Genomic DNA, 14,143 nt, shown 5'->3' on the forward strand with positions numbered 1-14,143 from the left:
GCCAGAACGGGAGAGTAGATGTGGTCAGCATCAAAACGGGTCGTAATATGGGAAAGGAGAGCAGACGTGGTCAGGATCAAAATGGGTCGTAGCCGGAGACAAACGGGAGCAAAAACAGGACAGGCGGGAGTGAGGGGTCAAAAAAGGCTTGCCTTGAAGAACAGAGGTTCGCAGACGGACTGACAACAAGGGGATTGACAGGACTGGGTTCAAATGGTGTTAAGGAGCCAATCAGAACCCGCGGTGGTTGGTGCCAAATGAGTGGGCACAGTTGATTCACATCGGTAATCATGAAAAATTTGAGTGTCTACCAAACTATCAATATAGTACCAGTGCATGCATCAACATATAACGTCTCTGCTACTTATTTTCAGCCCACCAATAACAACAATTTCCTGAATGACTTGAATTTTATTAAATCATATTATGATTCTGTTCATTCATGAAACCTCATATATAACGCACTCAAAATTAAAATTTAAAGGGGTTAAAAACATGTGACAAGACATGAATAAATACGGTATGAGTGAAAAATAAGACAACTTGTTTTTCTTTCTGTGCAGCCCGGTATCAGTTAATTACAACCACCTTAAACCTTAGTCATCACATCACCAATTAATGGACACACAGGTATCACACATACTCAGAAGTACACCGTTTCCTGTTTTGCAATCTAAGATATATCGACAGTATCTTGTGCCTCACCTGCTGAACCAATGAAAAGGCGGCCATTTAGGCTTTAAAAGATGTACATAAACAAAAACCAGAGATGAAAGGAGGGCAGGGGGAGTGACATTAAGCGTAAAAGGGAAAGAAAGAAAGAAAGAAAGGAGGCGAGGCGATGACGGGGGTGTAGTGGATAGGGGGATGTGATAGGGTACAGAAAGAGGAAGTCAATTATGTATTCTGAACCTGGCCGATGTCGTCCTCAGGGATCTGGCTTTGCACCTCAGGATCTGTAAATAATTGACAGATAATATTAATTGGCTTTGGATTAGTGAGCAAGCTCAGTATCACACATTAATATTTGATCAGAGGATGATAGGGACCCTGGCAGGGGATCCGAAGGGGCAGCTGAGGCTGTTTTGTTGATGAGGCCAGATAAGCTAGGAGACAGCAGCAAGTAGTCCTAGCAGAAGCACTAACAACACACGTACGCGCACATATTCCTGAGATGGCAACACACAACTGTGGTTTTACGCTCCCGTGCTCCAGGCTGCTAAAAGCTCTCATTGCTAGAAAACTGCCTGCTCCATAAAGAATAAAGAACGAAGGGGGGAGAAAAAGACTTCCGGAGTCCCTTTGACTGCTTTTTCCCCTTTTCATTAGAGATGGTCTGCTTGTCAGCTAAAGGTATTACTGTGTTTTATGGGGAGCTCTTGCCAAGATAAAAGACAGATGATGCTGTTAGAGGAGGTGACAGGCTCATGTGACAGCATCTGACGGTGGCGACAAGAACAAGGATTTTTGAGAGAAGAGGGGTCATTATAGTAATCGTCACAAAAATCTTTACAATGTACTAGCTTTCTTTAATCAATAAATGGGGTGCTGCTAAAATATATTAACCATTTTAGGTATGATAAAAGAATCATGAACTTGGAAATGAACAAATGAATGAATTTGAATTTGTCTGTCTATCTACCATGGCCATATCCCTTGAGAGGGGTGACCGACAGCAAGACAAACACATACACAAAAACAAACAAAAGAAAAAGGGAAAAAGTAGCAAAAACAAAGAAATTGACCATGGCCAACCCAAATGCCCAAACACCCAAACAAATTAAGCACCTCAACACCCAAGTTGGTAATGCCTCCAGATGAAACGGGACACAAGAAAGCGACCATGTCACTCGGGTCAGGGTGACACAACACACTCTTCTGTTCAACATCAGGGCCCAACAGCTTTCACTGGTTTACCCCTGCCGCGTCATACCGCTGACGTGCCCATCCCTTAGAATGCGTCCAAACACCCCACTATCCCTTCACAACATCTCTCCACTCATTCCTATACGAAAACGAGCTCTTCTTTCCACTACATTTAGTTACCATCCATCCACGTCAATCAAAGCCTTCCTCTTGGTCCCTTTCCGTTTACTTCTGCTCTGTAAATCCTCTTCAACATTCGTTCCTCATCCATCCACATTTGAATTATTAACAATGGATATCAGAAGTAGGAATTACCGGACTACAAGGCGCACCTAAAATCGTATGCCTTAGAACTCTGGTTACGTTACATATGCACTACATAAAATTTGAATTTCATAGTTACATTAAATGCTGCTATGTACATTCACCATTTCAGAATGATTCAAGTTGATCTAATTGTTAAACCAAATGTTTATGTTCTATGAAATATTTTTCATTTCCTTAGTTTTTTTTGTAAAATACAACCCTTGTTCTTACTGTAGTCTGAATTTCATGCAACTTATATTCCATAATGGTAGAAACGTTATCATTTTAACATACAGTGGAACCTCGGTTCTCGACCATAATCCGTTCCAGAACCCTGTTCGAAAACCGATTTGGTCGATCACGGAAAATCGTTTTTCCCGTTAAAAGTAATGTAAAATCGTTTTAATCCGTTCCAACACCCTGAATGTTGAACGTAAACATGAAGCTATCCCAGGCTAATCGTACATTCGCGTTAGCGTAATCTTCCGTACGAAAGATTACGCTAACATGAATGTGAAAACATAAAAAAAATCAGGTCGTTTACACGTCATTTAGCACCCGGGTCTCCACAACCAGTGGCTAGCGCTTCATTGGAAAGGGAGCTCCCTTCCAACACCCTGAATGTTTTACGTAAACAAAGCTAACCCAGGCTAATCATACGTTCGCGTTATCGTAATCTTCCGTACGAAAGATTACGCTAACATGAACGTGTAAAAATAAAAAAAGGATTATGAATAGGATTTCTTACCTTTGTGGTGGACGGTGGGGAGAGAAAAATCCTCAAAAGTTTTTCAACCTCTTCCAAAACTTGCGGCAGTTGCTTGCTTATAGCGCTAACTTCCTTAGCCGCGTCACTCGATTTCACAGCCTCCTTATTCTTTACTATTGTACTGATAGTAAATTTAGCCATGCTGTATTCACTAGCAAGATCGGAAATTCGTACACCTCTTTCATATTTAGCTATTATATCTTTCTTAAAGGCAATAGTTGGACAAACAACTTGTCTTTTTTCACCTGTCCTGCTTGCACCGACCTTCTTCGGAGGCATAATTAGAACTAAAACACCCGTACGCCGCTCAGCATCGCACCTTAGCGTACCGGCGTTCGAACTCCGATTTTTTGACCGAACAGCGAAGCAAGAATTTCTCGAAATTTTTGGTCGAACACCGATTTGTCCGAACTGAGAGGCGTTCGAACACCGAGGTTCCACTGTATCTCCGGTGCCTTTCTAAAAATAGTCTAATTTTGATTTTTTTAAATGAATGGAATATTTACAATGGAATCATTGCAAAAAATGGAAGAAAAACAAACAAGACAGATTTACTCACAACGAGATGGCAGACAAATACGCACAATTAAACTCACAGAGGCTAATTAAAGTGTTACTGGAAGCACGCCGCCAGAGTGTGACAACATAATGAAAGATTGAAGGTGGGGTGGGTGAAGCAAGACCTTCACACCCACTCTCTTTGCTTTTTCTCTTTGACAACAATGCCACCTCGCCCTCTCTCCACTTGCCGCTTACTCTCATCTACCATATGCTGCCATTTTTTTTATGTCGGATTCAAGCGCTGCAGATCTGAGGCAGCGCTTTGCTTCAGAATCGAGCGCGTCGCTCGTATCCCTCATGGCCCGTGTCACTCGGTCAGCTCAAAGAGTCTCCAGGGAGCGGCTTTTTATTGGTTTTCCACATCATTTGTCTGGTGATTACTGCTATCCTCTCCACAACCAAGGGAATAATCACAATATTTCAATTTAAAGAGGGTTGGAGATAGGGGATGTAGCTTGGCAACTCATGCTGTGAGGTCGGTATAAAAGAGAGCACCTTCTGGTCGATGATATTTAAAAAAGCAGACTAAAAAGGTATGGCGGAAATTTTCCAGGACAGGCGTTACCAGGAGTTATTTCAGGGGTCTGAGGTTTAGGGCCTCTGATCTTTCTGCCAGGCACGGACAGTCTCTTCTTTTTCCACTTTAAAAATAAGTTCATTTATGAGAGTTTGTGGTCATTGACGGTGAAAAATGGGCTTAACAGGACCACATTTGCTTCTAATAGACATATCAGGTAAATTCAATTTTTTAAGCTAGGAATGGAAGATCTTGTTGCCAACTATTTGGTATTGCGATTTTTACCAATGGCAATGACTTGCTGACTTAACCCTGCAGCGCTTAAGAATACAATCGTGAATTTTACTTGGGACTTCCTTGCGACTGGCTGGCAACCAGTTCACGGTGTCCCCTGCCCACTGCCCGAAGATAGCTGGGTTAGGCCCCAGCGCCGCTTTGACCCTGGTGAGCAGCGCAGAAAATGGATGGATGGACCTCCACTGTTTGGCATTAGCAAAGTTTGGCAGTTCCATTGAATTCTCCGGCTTTTATTCTCTAGGTCATATTTGAAGATTTATGACTCATCACTGATGATGACTCTTCTAAATGATCTGCATTTAAATAGCGATTTTCAAGTCAATGACTTCCCAAAGCGCTGTACAATGTGCTCCAAATTTCCCAATAGCTGCCTTGTATTGCAGCCATGTAAGACGCTAGCCTGCTTATTGGGGGTATTAGGGGTTCAGTGTCTTACCCAAGGACACTTCGACGTAACGCGGACAAGCTGGGATTCGAACTGGGATCCCTTGATCCCAAGACGAGCGCTCTACCTCCTGAGCTACTGCTGCCCCAACTCCTTTCTCATAAGTCTCATCTACACTCACTTTGCTTATTGTTTGACAACCAGCGAATGTGTTAATGAAACAGTGTGAGGAAAAAATGATGAGTGACTTGAAATAACTCATGTCACAGTCACAATACCATAAGCAATAATAATATTATGGTAACGCTTTATATTAAGATATTCACTGCATATCTCAACTGGATCAATTGCAGCATAGCTAAAATGTATCTCACACATCACAATTCCAGATTGCAATTCTGTTCAAAAATCCCTCCGTTAAGCCCTTTCTTTTTAAGAAATAATGTAGTTTGCAAAACGAAATCCACCTAAATCAGGGGTGTCAAACTCATTTGAACTCGGGGGCCACACAATAGAACAAACATTATCTCGGGGGCCAGACTATTAGATTGAAGAGAAAAAAAAAGAGATCAAGAAATAAGAGAAAGAGGGAGGGAAAAGGAGAGAGGGCGGGACAAAGGAAGAAAAAGAGAGAGATGGAGAGAGCGTGAGAAACAAAAGATAAAAAGTCGTAAGAGAGGGGGGAAAGAAAAGGGGAGGAAGAAAGAAATCCAACGAGAAATAAAAAGTCAGGAGGAGAAAAACGATAAGAGAAAGCACGAAGGGTATGAAGAGAGAAAGAGAACGTAGAGAAAAGGAAAAAAAGGAAGTTAGAGCAAAAGAAGTTAAAAAGACACAGGGAGAGAAAAAGACAAAGAGCAACAAAGGAAGAGAAAAAGAGAGACACGGAGAGTGAAAGAGACGGAGAAAGAGTGGAAGAGTAGGGGTGAGAGAGAGAGAGAGAGAGAGAGAGAGAGAGAGAGAGAAACTAAAGATAAAAAGTCGTGAGAGAGGGGGAAAAGAAAGGGAGAAGAAGAAATAAATCGAAAGAGAAATAGAAAGACAGAAGGAGAGAAAAGAGCGCGAAGGGTAGGAAGAGAGAAAGAGAAAAGAGAGAAAGGGAAAAGTTAGAGGAGAAGAGGGTAAAAGACACAGAGAAAGAGACAAAGAGCAACAAAGGAAGGGAAAAAGTGAGACACAGAGAGTGAAAGAGACAAAGACAGAATGGGAGAAAAGGGGGGAGAGAGAGAGAGAAGAGAGAGAGAGAGAGAGAGAGTGAGAGAGAGAGAGAGAGAGAGAGAGAGTGAGAGAGAGAGAGAGAGAGAGAGAGAGAGAGAGAGAGAGAGAGAGAGAGAGAGAGAGAGAGAGAGAGAGAGAGAGAGAGAGAGAGAGAGAGAGAGAGAGAGAGAGAAAGAAATACAAGTACAGTGTCTTTGTTCGAGACACCTTTCTTTGGCAACATCAAGTTGACATATTTCAACCTGCAGCTTGTTTTTCTCTTGCGCTTCTCTGAGTGTGGTCTCGCGGGCCGGATTCAATCCCTTAGCGGGCCTGATTTAGCCCGCGGGCCGCCTGTTTGACACCTATGACCTAAATGGATGTGGATATCAAATAAAGCAACAATATCATCTGTTAGTGACATTGATGTAAACAGTGTATGGTCAAAATAACGAACACTAGTGAGGTATGATAGCCCGAATAGGGAACTGGCATTCTATGCAATCGCCTTTGCAAGTGACCAATATTAAAAACATGTCAATTTTATTAATAATTAAAGAAGCCCCAGCTTTTTGAATAACAGAATTGGAATGATGTTTTTCCTCGTCTGGTCATTTTGAGCAGTTGGGTTTCTGGTTTTAACATTAGTCAAGTTAAGCCATGTCATGTTTATTTGTATAGCCCTTGATCACAAGGAGTCTCAAAGGGCTGCACCGACCACCGATTATTGCAAACTACGGACTATTATTCCACCATCCCCTGATCTAAAACCTACACGAAGGCAAGGAAAACCTCAAATACCTCTACATGAGGAAAATGGAGAAACCTTGAGAAGGGACCACACATGAGGTACCGTATTTTCCGCATTATAAGGCGCACCTAAAAGTCTTATTTTTTTTCAAAAGCTGACTATGCGCCTTATAATACAGTGTGCCTTATATATGGATCTATATTAAGTTGAAAAGTCTTGCAACTAATGCAAGCAGCCGCCGACCAGATTTTTCCCTGAACGCGGTGTATGCTGGGATTTATATACCGGCGTTTCATTGGCTAACCAATGTGTCAATCATCATATGAATCCATCACAACTGGCTAAACTTATTCGGAGGTAAAGGGGGCGGATCCTTTTTCTCATTTACGGGCTCGCATAGGCTAAAGGGGCAAAACAAAGTCTGCAATTGGCCGAAAAAGATGTGTCAATCATCAGTTGAAACGATCACTATTGGCTAAAGTTATTCGTAGGTAAAGGGGGCGGATCCTTTTTATCATTTACAGGTTCGCATAGGCTAAAGGGGCAAAACAAAGCCTGCAATTGGCCGAAAAAGGTGAATGTGAATAGCAAGTTTGGTTGTCTACGGCATAGAGGAAACATGTTTTACCATTCTGTATTTGTAAATATTTTACTCTCCTGGATTTACTACACTCACGGATATAAGAGGACCATGGTTGCACATTATTATTAAACGCAACGACTTCGGTGAGCTACTCCGGCTACATATTTTCCCAGTATCTTGTTTCAGAGTGTTCCAGATGTTTCTGTGATGTTTTTTTTTAAATGAAACTCAATTCCAAGTGTTTATTGTCATGCACAGTAAAGTTGCGAGCGAAAAAGAAAATAGAAACTAAGGAATGGTTTGCATTTCTTGAATCCCAAGACTTTAACCTTCCGAATGATAGTTGGAACGATGCATTTGAGTGACATTGTACGGACACCGCGGTAATAAGTTTGACTGAACTATCTGACTGTTTTGTCGACGTTCCCATTGTAGCGCCTTATAATCCGGTGCGCCTTATGTATAGAAGATATAGGACCAAAAACTGTTTTTTGGGGGTGCGCCCTATAACCCGGTGCGCCTTATAGTGCGGAAAATACGGTAATCCTTCTTCCAGGATGACCTGGCTGCAATAGATGTTGCAATAACAAATAATACACAGATGTTGTAAACATGAAATATAGCTCATTCATAAGCTAAAAAATATATCTTCTTGTCTCTTGGGAGCTTTCTGTTTGGCTTTGGCAAATGATTGCCTACCGCCGCCAATTTTGGCAGATTGTTGTATCGAATAAGCTTTATTTATCAACTAACATTCAAAATACCCGTACTGTCAGGGAAGACCAGAACAGAGCAGGAGACCCTAGAGCGTTCGTTACAAGTCTTTTATTTGGGGAAGCGTACAGGGTTAGCGGGAGACGCGATGACCGTCGAACGTCAGCAGCAACGCCGTGAAGACAACTTCGGGACACGTAGCCAATCGTAGCGTGGGACGGAAGCAGGTCGAGTTTACCGGGACTGGAGAGAAGATCGTAGCGTGGACGGAAGCAGGTCGAGTTTACTGGGACTGAAGAGAAGATCGTAGCGTGGGACGGAAGCAGGTCGGATCGGAGGCAGGCAGGCAGAATCAGGTAAACAAGAAGGCACAGGTAATCGGGAGAGTCTTACGGGGTACAGAAGTAATCCTCCGACCAAGAGTTCTCCGCGTAACGCGTTTAAAAAGGGAGCATTAACCAATCAGGAAGCACATTCCAGCGCGCCACATGATTACCCCAGGTGGCTCCACTTGGGTAATCATGACACCGTACAAGACGTATTGTAGTGTTGTTGGACAGTGTATAATCGTGTACTTAAACATATTGGCTCAGACCAATCGGATGAAAGGAGAAAACAAAGAGATCAAAATGGTTTACCGGGGAAGGACAAATCTTTTTAGAGAGGAATGTCTGGAACTTATGCATGGACTTGTAAATCCCATTGCAGAATTTCATGGAGTCTAAGCTAGAAGAGCTTATCCCTAGCATCGATCCCCTCGCAAACTCTCTGTACTTGGCAAGAGTGGAGACAGACTGCTATAAACCTGGGAATTGATGGGAATATTCTAGAGGACTGTTAAAATCCCATTTAGTATACTAATTAAATCTCTCAAATAAATGGCACCGTGGAATGTCCTTCTGAGTATCCTGACTAGTAGTGATATATGATCTCCCTGTCCACCTAAACATCACAAAACTGTAAAGGTCTGCCTGAATTTTCTTGCAAACATATTTTACGCTTTGGCATTGACTCCAGAGTATCAGTTTTTGCTACCACCATCAAAGACTGACTCCGGTTTAAAAAAGTGTTCCTTTCACTGGTTGTGAGCATGCACACCGCCCATTTCGAACGGCGCCAAGTAATTTGTGTCTGCCAAAGTAACAGAACTTGGCTCAGCTCGCCCCTTTGCACCTTCGCAATATGTGTCAGACTTGCGCCAGGAAACAATATGGACGTGCCAATTGTGTTCAATATTGCATCTTAAAAAACATTCCAACTCTATTTATAGTGTTCTAAAAAAGATCAGGCTCAATTGTAACAAACAGTAGAAAAAAAATCTCAGTTTACACAAACTAGAATCCCCTATTAATTTGAATGAAATCCTCTCTCTTCTCATTTAACTCAACTCAGGCTTTAGCATACTTTATACTCATTTCTTCTTGATTTATTAATGTTTATTATCCACACATTTAAATCACTATAAATGTTTAGGTAGAAATTTCATTAATATTTTAGGTACATACAGTGAAAAAAGTAAGTATTTAAACACCATGCTATTATGCTATATCCCGCTTAGAAATCATGGGGGGGTCGGGAATTTTCATCGTTGGTGCAGTTCCACTATGAGAGAGCTAAACTAAAAAGAAAAATCCAGAAATAACAAGGCATCATTTTTCATAATTTATTTGTGTGATACAGCTGCAAATACGTATTTTAACACCTGTGTATCATCGAGAATTTTGACCCTGAAATACCTTTTAGTCCACCCATTAGAAGTCCACCTGCACTCCATGTATCATCCTGAATCAGATACCCCCTGTTTGAGGCCAATAGCTGCATAAAGACACCTGTCCACCCCATACAATCAGTAAAACTAACTTGTAACAAGGCGAAGACCAAAGAGCTGTCCAAAGACACCAGAGACAAAACTTTACACCTCCACAAGGCTGGAAAGGGCTACAGAGCAATTGCCAAGCAGCTTGGTGAAAAAAGGTCCACTGTAGGAGCAATCATATGAAAATGGAAGAAGCTAAAAATGACGGTCAATCTCAATCGAAGTGGAGCCCCATTCAAGATACCACCTCGTGGGGTCTCAATGATTCTAAAGAAAGGTGAGGAATCAGCCCGGAACTACACGGTGAGTTGGTCAATGACCTGAAAAGAGCTGGGACCACCGTTTCCGAGGTTTCTGTAGGTAATACACTAAGACAGCATGGTTTGAAATCATGCATGGCACAAAAGGTTCCCTCGCTTAAACCAGCACATGTCAAGGCCCGTCTTAAGTTTGCATATGACCATTTGGATAATACAGAGGAATCATGTGAGAAAGTTTTGTGGTCAGATGAGACCTAAAAAGAATCATAATTCTACTAAGCATGTTTTGAGGAAAAAGAATGAACTGAGCCAGAGTCAAAATGCTTGTCTTGCAAGTGCGGAGGTTCGTTGACGAACTGACAAGGAGTGAATGAGAGCACTGAGTTTAAATAGGAGGGGAACCAATCAGGCAACGAGCAGCAGCTGGCGCCAAACGTGCGGGCACAGGTGAGGGCAATGGGCAATCATGACAGCATTTAAAAAAAATAAGAAAACATCAGTTTAACTACTATTCACAAAATTTAACACAGTTTAGCCTTTTTCTTGAAAACCAATATCTGTCAGTAGTGCCATAATTCGCATGAGACTAACTATTTAAGTATGCAAGAGGCTTGGGATGGCTTGCAAATGTGAACATTTTGAATACAAACACTAACTCTTTTCTACCTGGTCGTAGCAAAATTACTGTTAAAGGTACATGGTGTATTATTTAGCTCCTCTTAGTGGTACATACTTAAAAGTATAAAAATATTGATTTGGATAATTCATCAAAAATACATAAAATATCGGGGCAGCACGGCGGCGCAGTGGTTAGCGTGTGTACTGCACAGTTCTGAGGTCATGAGATCGAACCTCCTGTGTGGAGTTTGCATGTTCTCCCAAATGCCTAAAATAAGCACAATTATCAAATTTGATGTACAGTAACGGGCAGTGAGTAGTTAGTGCTTCCATGACACAGTTCTGAGGTTATGGGATCAAACCTTCCTGTGTGGAGTTTGCATGTTCTCTCCGTGCTTGCGTGGGTTTCGTCCGGGCCTTCCGGTTTCCTCCCACATTCCAAAAACATGCATGTCAGGTTAATTGTCCGGTCCAAATTCTCCCTAGGTGTGAATGAGCAAGCGAATTGTCTGTCCCTGTGTGCCCAGCGACTGGCTGGCAACCAGTTCAGGGTGTCCCCTGCCCACTGCCCGAGGACAGCTGAGATGGGCTCCAGCACCCCAGCGACCCTACTGAGGATAAGCAGTGCAGATAATAGATGGATGGATGGATTAAATATTATTTCAACGTTGGACGAGAAATGTCTATTTATCATGAGGCTCAAACAATCTTGCTGTTACCACTGCCCCCACAAACCAAAAACATTGTGAAAAGACGGGGCCCAAAAATGTGAATAAATATTGGGCGGTTTGTTTACTTTGAGTCTCCGCAACATCTAGTGATCAAATATTACACGTTGTCCTTTTTAATGTGAAGCATTAAACAAACAGTAGACATTTTGTATGTATCATGTGGGCGAAACAGTTTGGATTGTGCAAAAGTGTTTCTGTAAATCAGTCTCTTGTACAAAAACAGACAAATGGCAAACTATATATTTGTATTTGTCTACATTCTGAGAAAAAAAACACTGTGTGTAAGCCAATGGACCGGAGGGAGGGATGCTGTTGCGATCCCTTCATAGCCTTTGATCCTTAGCATGACCTGAGCTACCGGCTGGTCTCTGAAAATGAACACACCAGAGACACGCGGGACCCAATCCATCACGATTGAGTCCAACATCGAACAGTACCGTGTCCTTGTGCATGTGCACTCGGAAACACACACGGGCATATGACCACTCTTCAACTTGACGAATAAACCAGTGTTCTCCAACCTGTGTGCCGGGGAACACTCATGTGCTGTGAGACCTTAGAGTGGCATAGGCAGGGTTGGGTAGGGTTACTTTAACTTGATTACTTTTAATTACTTTTGGATTACTCCAATACCAAATATGCTAATAAAAGACAAAAGGAACTTAATATGAATAAAATTACTAAATTTTGTGCAGGCTTGGGGAGTAACGGAATACATGGAACGGCAAAAATGATGTTGGCAAGCTCATCTCATCTCATTAGCTGCATCGCTTATCCTCAGTAGGGTCGCGGGGGTGCTGGAGCCCATCCCAGAAATCATCGGACAGTGGGCAGGGGACACCCTGAACTGGTTGCCGGCCAATCGCAGGGCACACAGGGACAGACAACTCGCTCGCTCATTCACATCTAGGGACGATTTGGACCGGCCAATCCACCTGAAATGCATGTCTTTGGAATGTGGGAGGAAACCGGAGTGCCCGAAGGAAACCCACGCAAGCACGGGGAGAACATACAGACTCCGCACAGGAAGTCCGGTAGCTGGATTTGAACCCACGCAGGAGGTTCCCAAGACCTTAGAACTGGGCCGCACATGCGCTAACCACTGCACCACCGTGCTGCCCATGTCGGCAAGCTGTTTGGATTTATTTTCATTTTGTTTCTGTCGCATTTTATGTCAGTTTTGCGAGAGATCAAAGCCAGGAGAGAAAGTTTACCACGTGTTGTGTTCAGTTTCTTTTGTCTTTTATTAGCATAATCCAAAAGTAATTGAAAGTAATCAAGTTAAAGTAACCCTACCCAACCCTGGGCATATGATATTGCACGATGAAAATTCATAAAGTAGCAAAATCGTAATAGGTAAACCGCGGTACAGTAGAGGAGTAGTGTACTGGAATCAGGTGTTTGTGTTATAAGCACATAGGACAAAATGAGCACGGTTCAGTTCTATGGAACTCAATCTCGCCAACCCAGGTGCTTTGCCTCGCCCCTGTATCTCAACGTCTATTTTGCTCCCCCTTTTCCCAATCTCATCATCATGTTTTTAAGGTACCACATCTCATTTTATGGTGATTTTGTGTGTTTTATTGTCTTCTTTGATGATCATTTATTGGAAACAATACACTTAGTGAAAAGAGGGAAGGAAAGGTGGAAAACAATGACCTAAACAATAGAGTAAAAGAAGGAAATGAGTTCCAAATATGTAAATAGAGTATGGGTTTCTCCTGAAGCGCCTAATAAAGGTATAATACATTGTTTAAAATTGTTTTATTTGTGTTTTTATGACTGGTATGTTAATGTTTATTATCTATACATTTAAATTAGTATCATTGTTTAGGTAGATGTTTCATATTTTTGGTACGATTTTTGTGGAGTAAATGGATATATTAAAGCAAGTTTTGGGGGTCAGTTTATGAGTGTTAATACAATACGTGTAGAATATTTTTCATATTATAGTAATCTCTAATGTGATAAGACGAAAAAATACCAACATGAAAGGAACAGAAAGTGACAAGTCAAGACCCAAGAAGTTCAGAAGCAACTACTAGATCTTTGTTGTGAAAAGTGCAGCAATAAATCTCATTAGACAGAGAAATACCCAGAGCACATTAAACCATTAGCCTCCAACACGTTTTAAGGGAACACTTTAAGATCACTTCCTATTAAGGCATGCCAGTAAACAGGCCTTTGAAATGAAGCCCTCAACTCAGAGCAGAGCAGCGTTGCAGACATCTGCCATGCCCAGCCAAGCCCACGGTAAACTGCAGGGTAACGCTTCCTCGGCTGCGTGATATTCTACATGCACGAACATTGGGAAGAACGGGCCCTTGGGATTAATGGTCTTCAACGGTTCAACGCACCAAAATATATTTAGCGCTTTGATTCTGTTTGCTTCATTCACGCAGTGTGCTGAAATGGCAGTTATAAATGGCGTGTTTCCCTTTAAATAATGACTTCACGACCATATTTAAGCCGGATGTTGAAAAAAAAAATACAATACAGGATCCCGTTGTTTTCTTTCGGGGATTGCGGGTATAGTCAAAACCCGTAAGGTAAAACCTTGTTTTTTTCAGGGCCAGAATGGAAACAAGACCCAATTGCGTGATGTTTACCACTAGTTTTATTGAAAGAGAGAGGAAGGGCAGCGCTCGCGACCCGATGCTCGCTGGAGGCGGGAAGCAAGTCGCTCTCGCAATCAGATTGTGATCCGAATACGGAAGTGGATCTTCCGTAGCGGGCGCTGCCGGTGTCAGGGATGAAAAACAGGTCGATAGC

Source organism: Urocampus carinirostris, chromosome 5 (genome assembly GCF_059441175.1).
Source record: "Urocampus carinirostris isolate Australia breed hairy pipefish chromosome 5, RoL_Ucar_1.0, whole genome shotgun sequence".
Lineage (NCBI taxonomy): Eukaryota > Metazoa > Chordata > Actinopteri > Syngnathiformes > Syngnathidae > Urocampus > Urocampus carinirostris.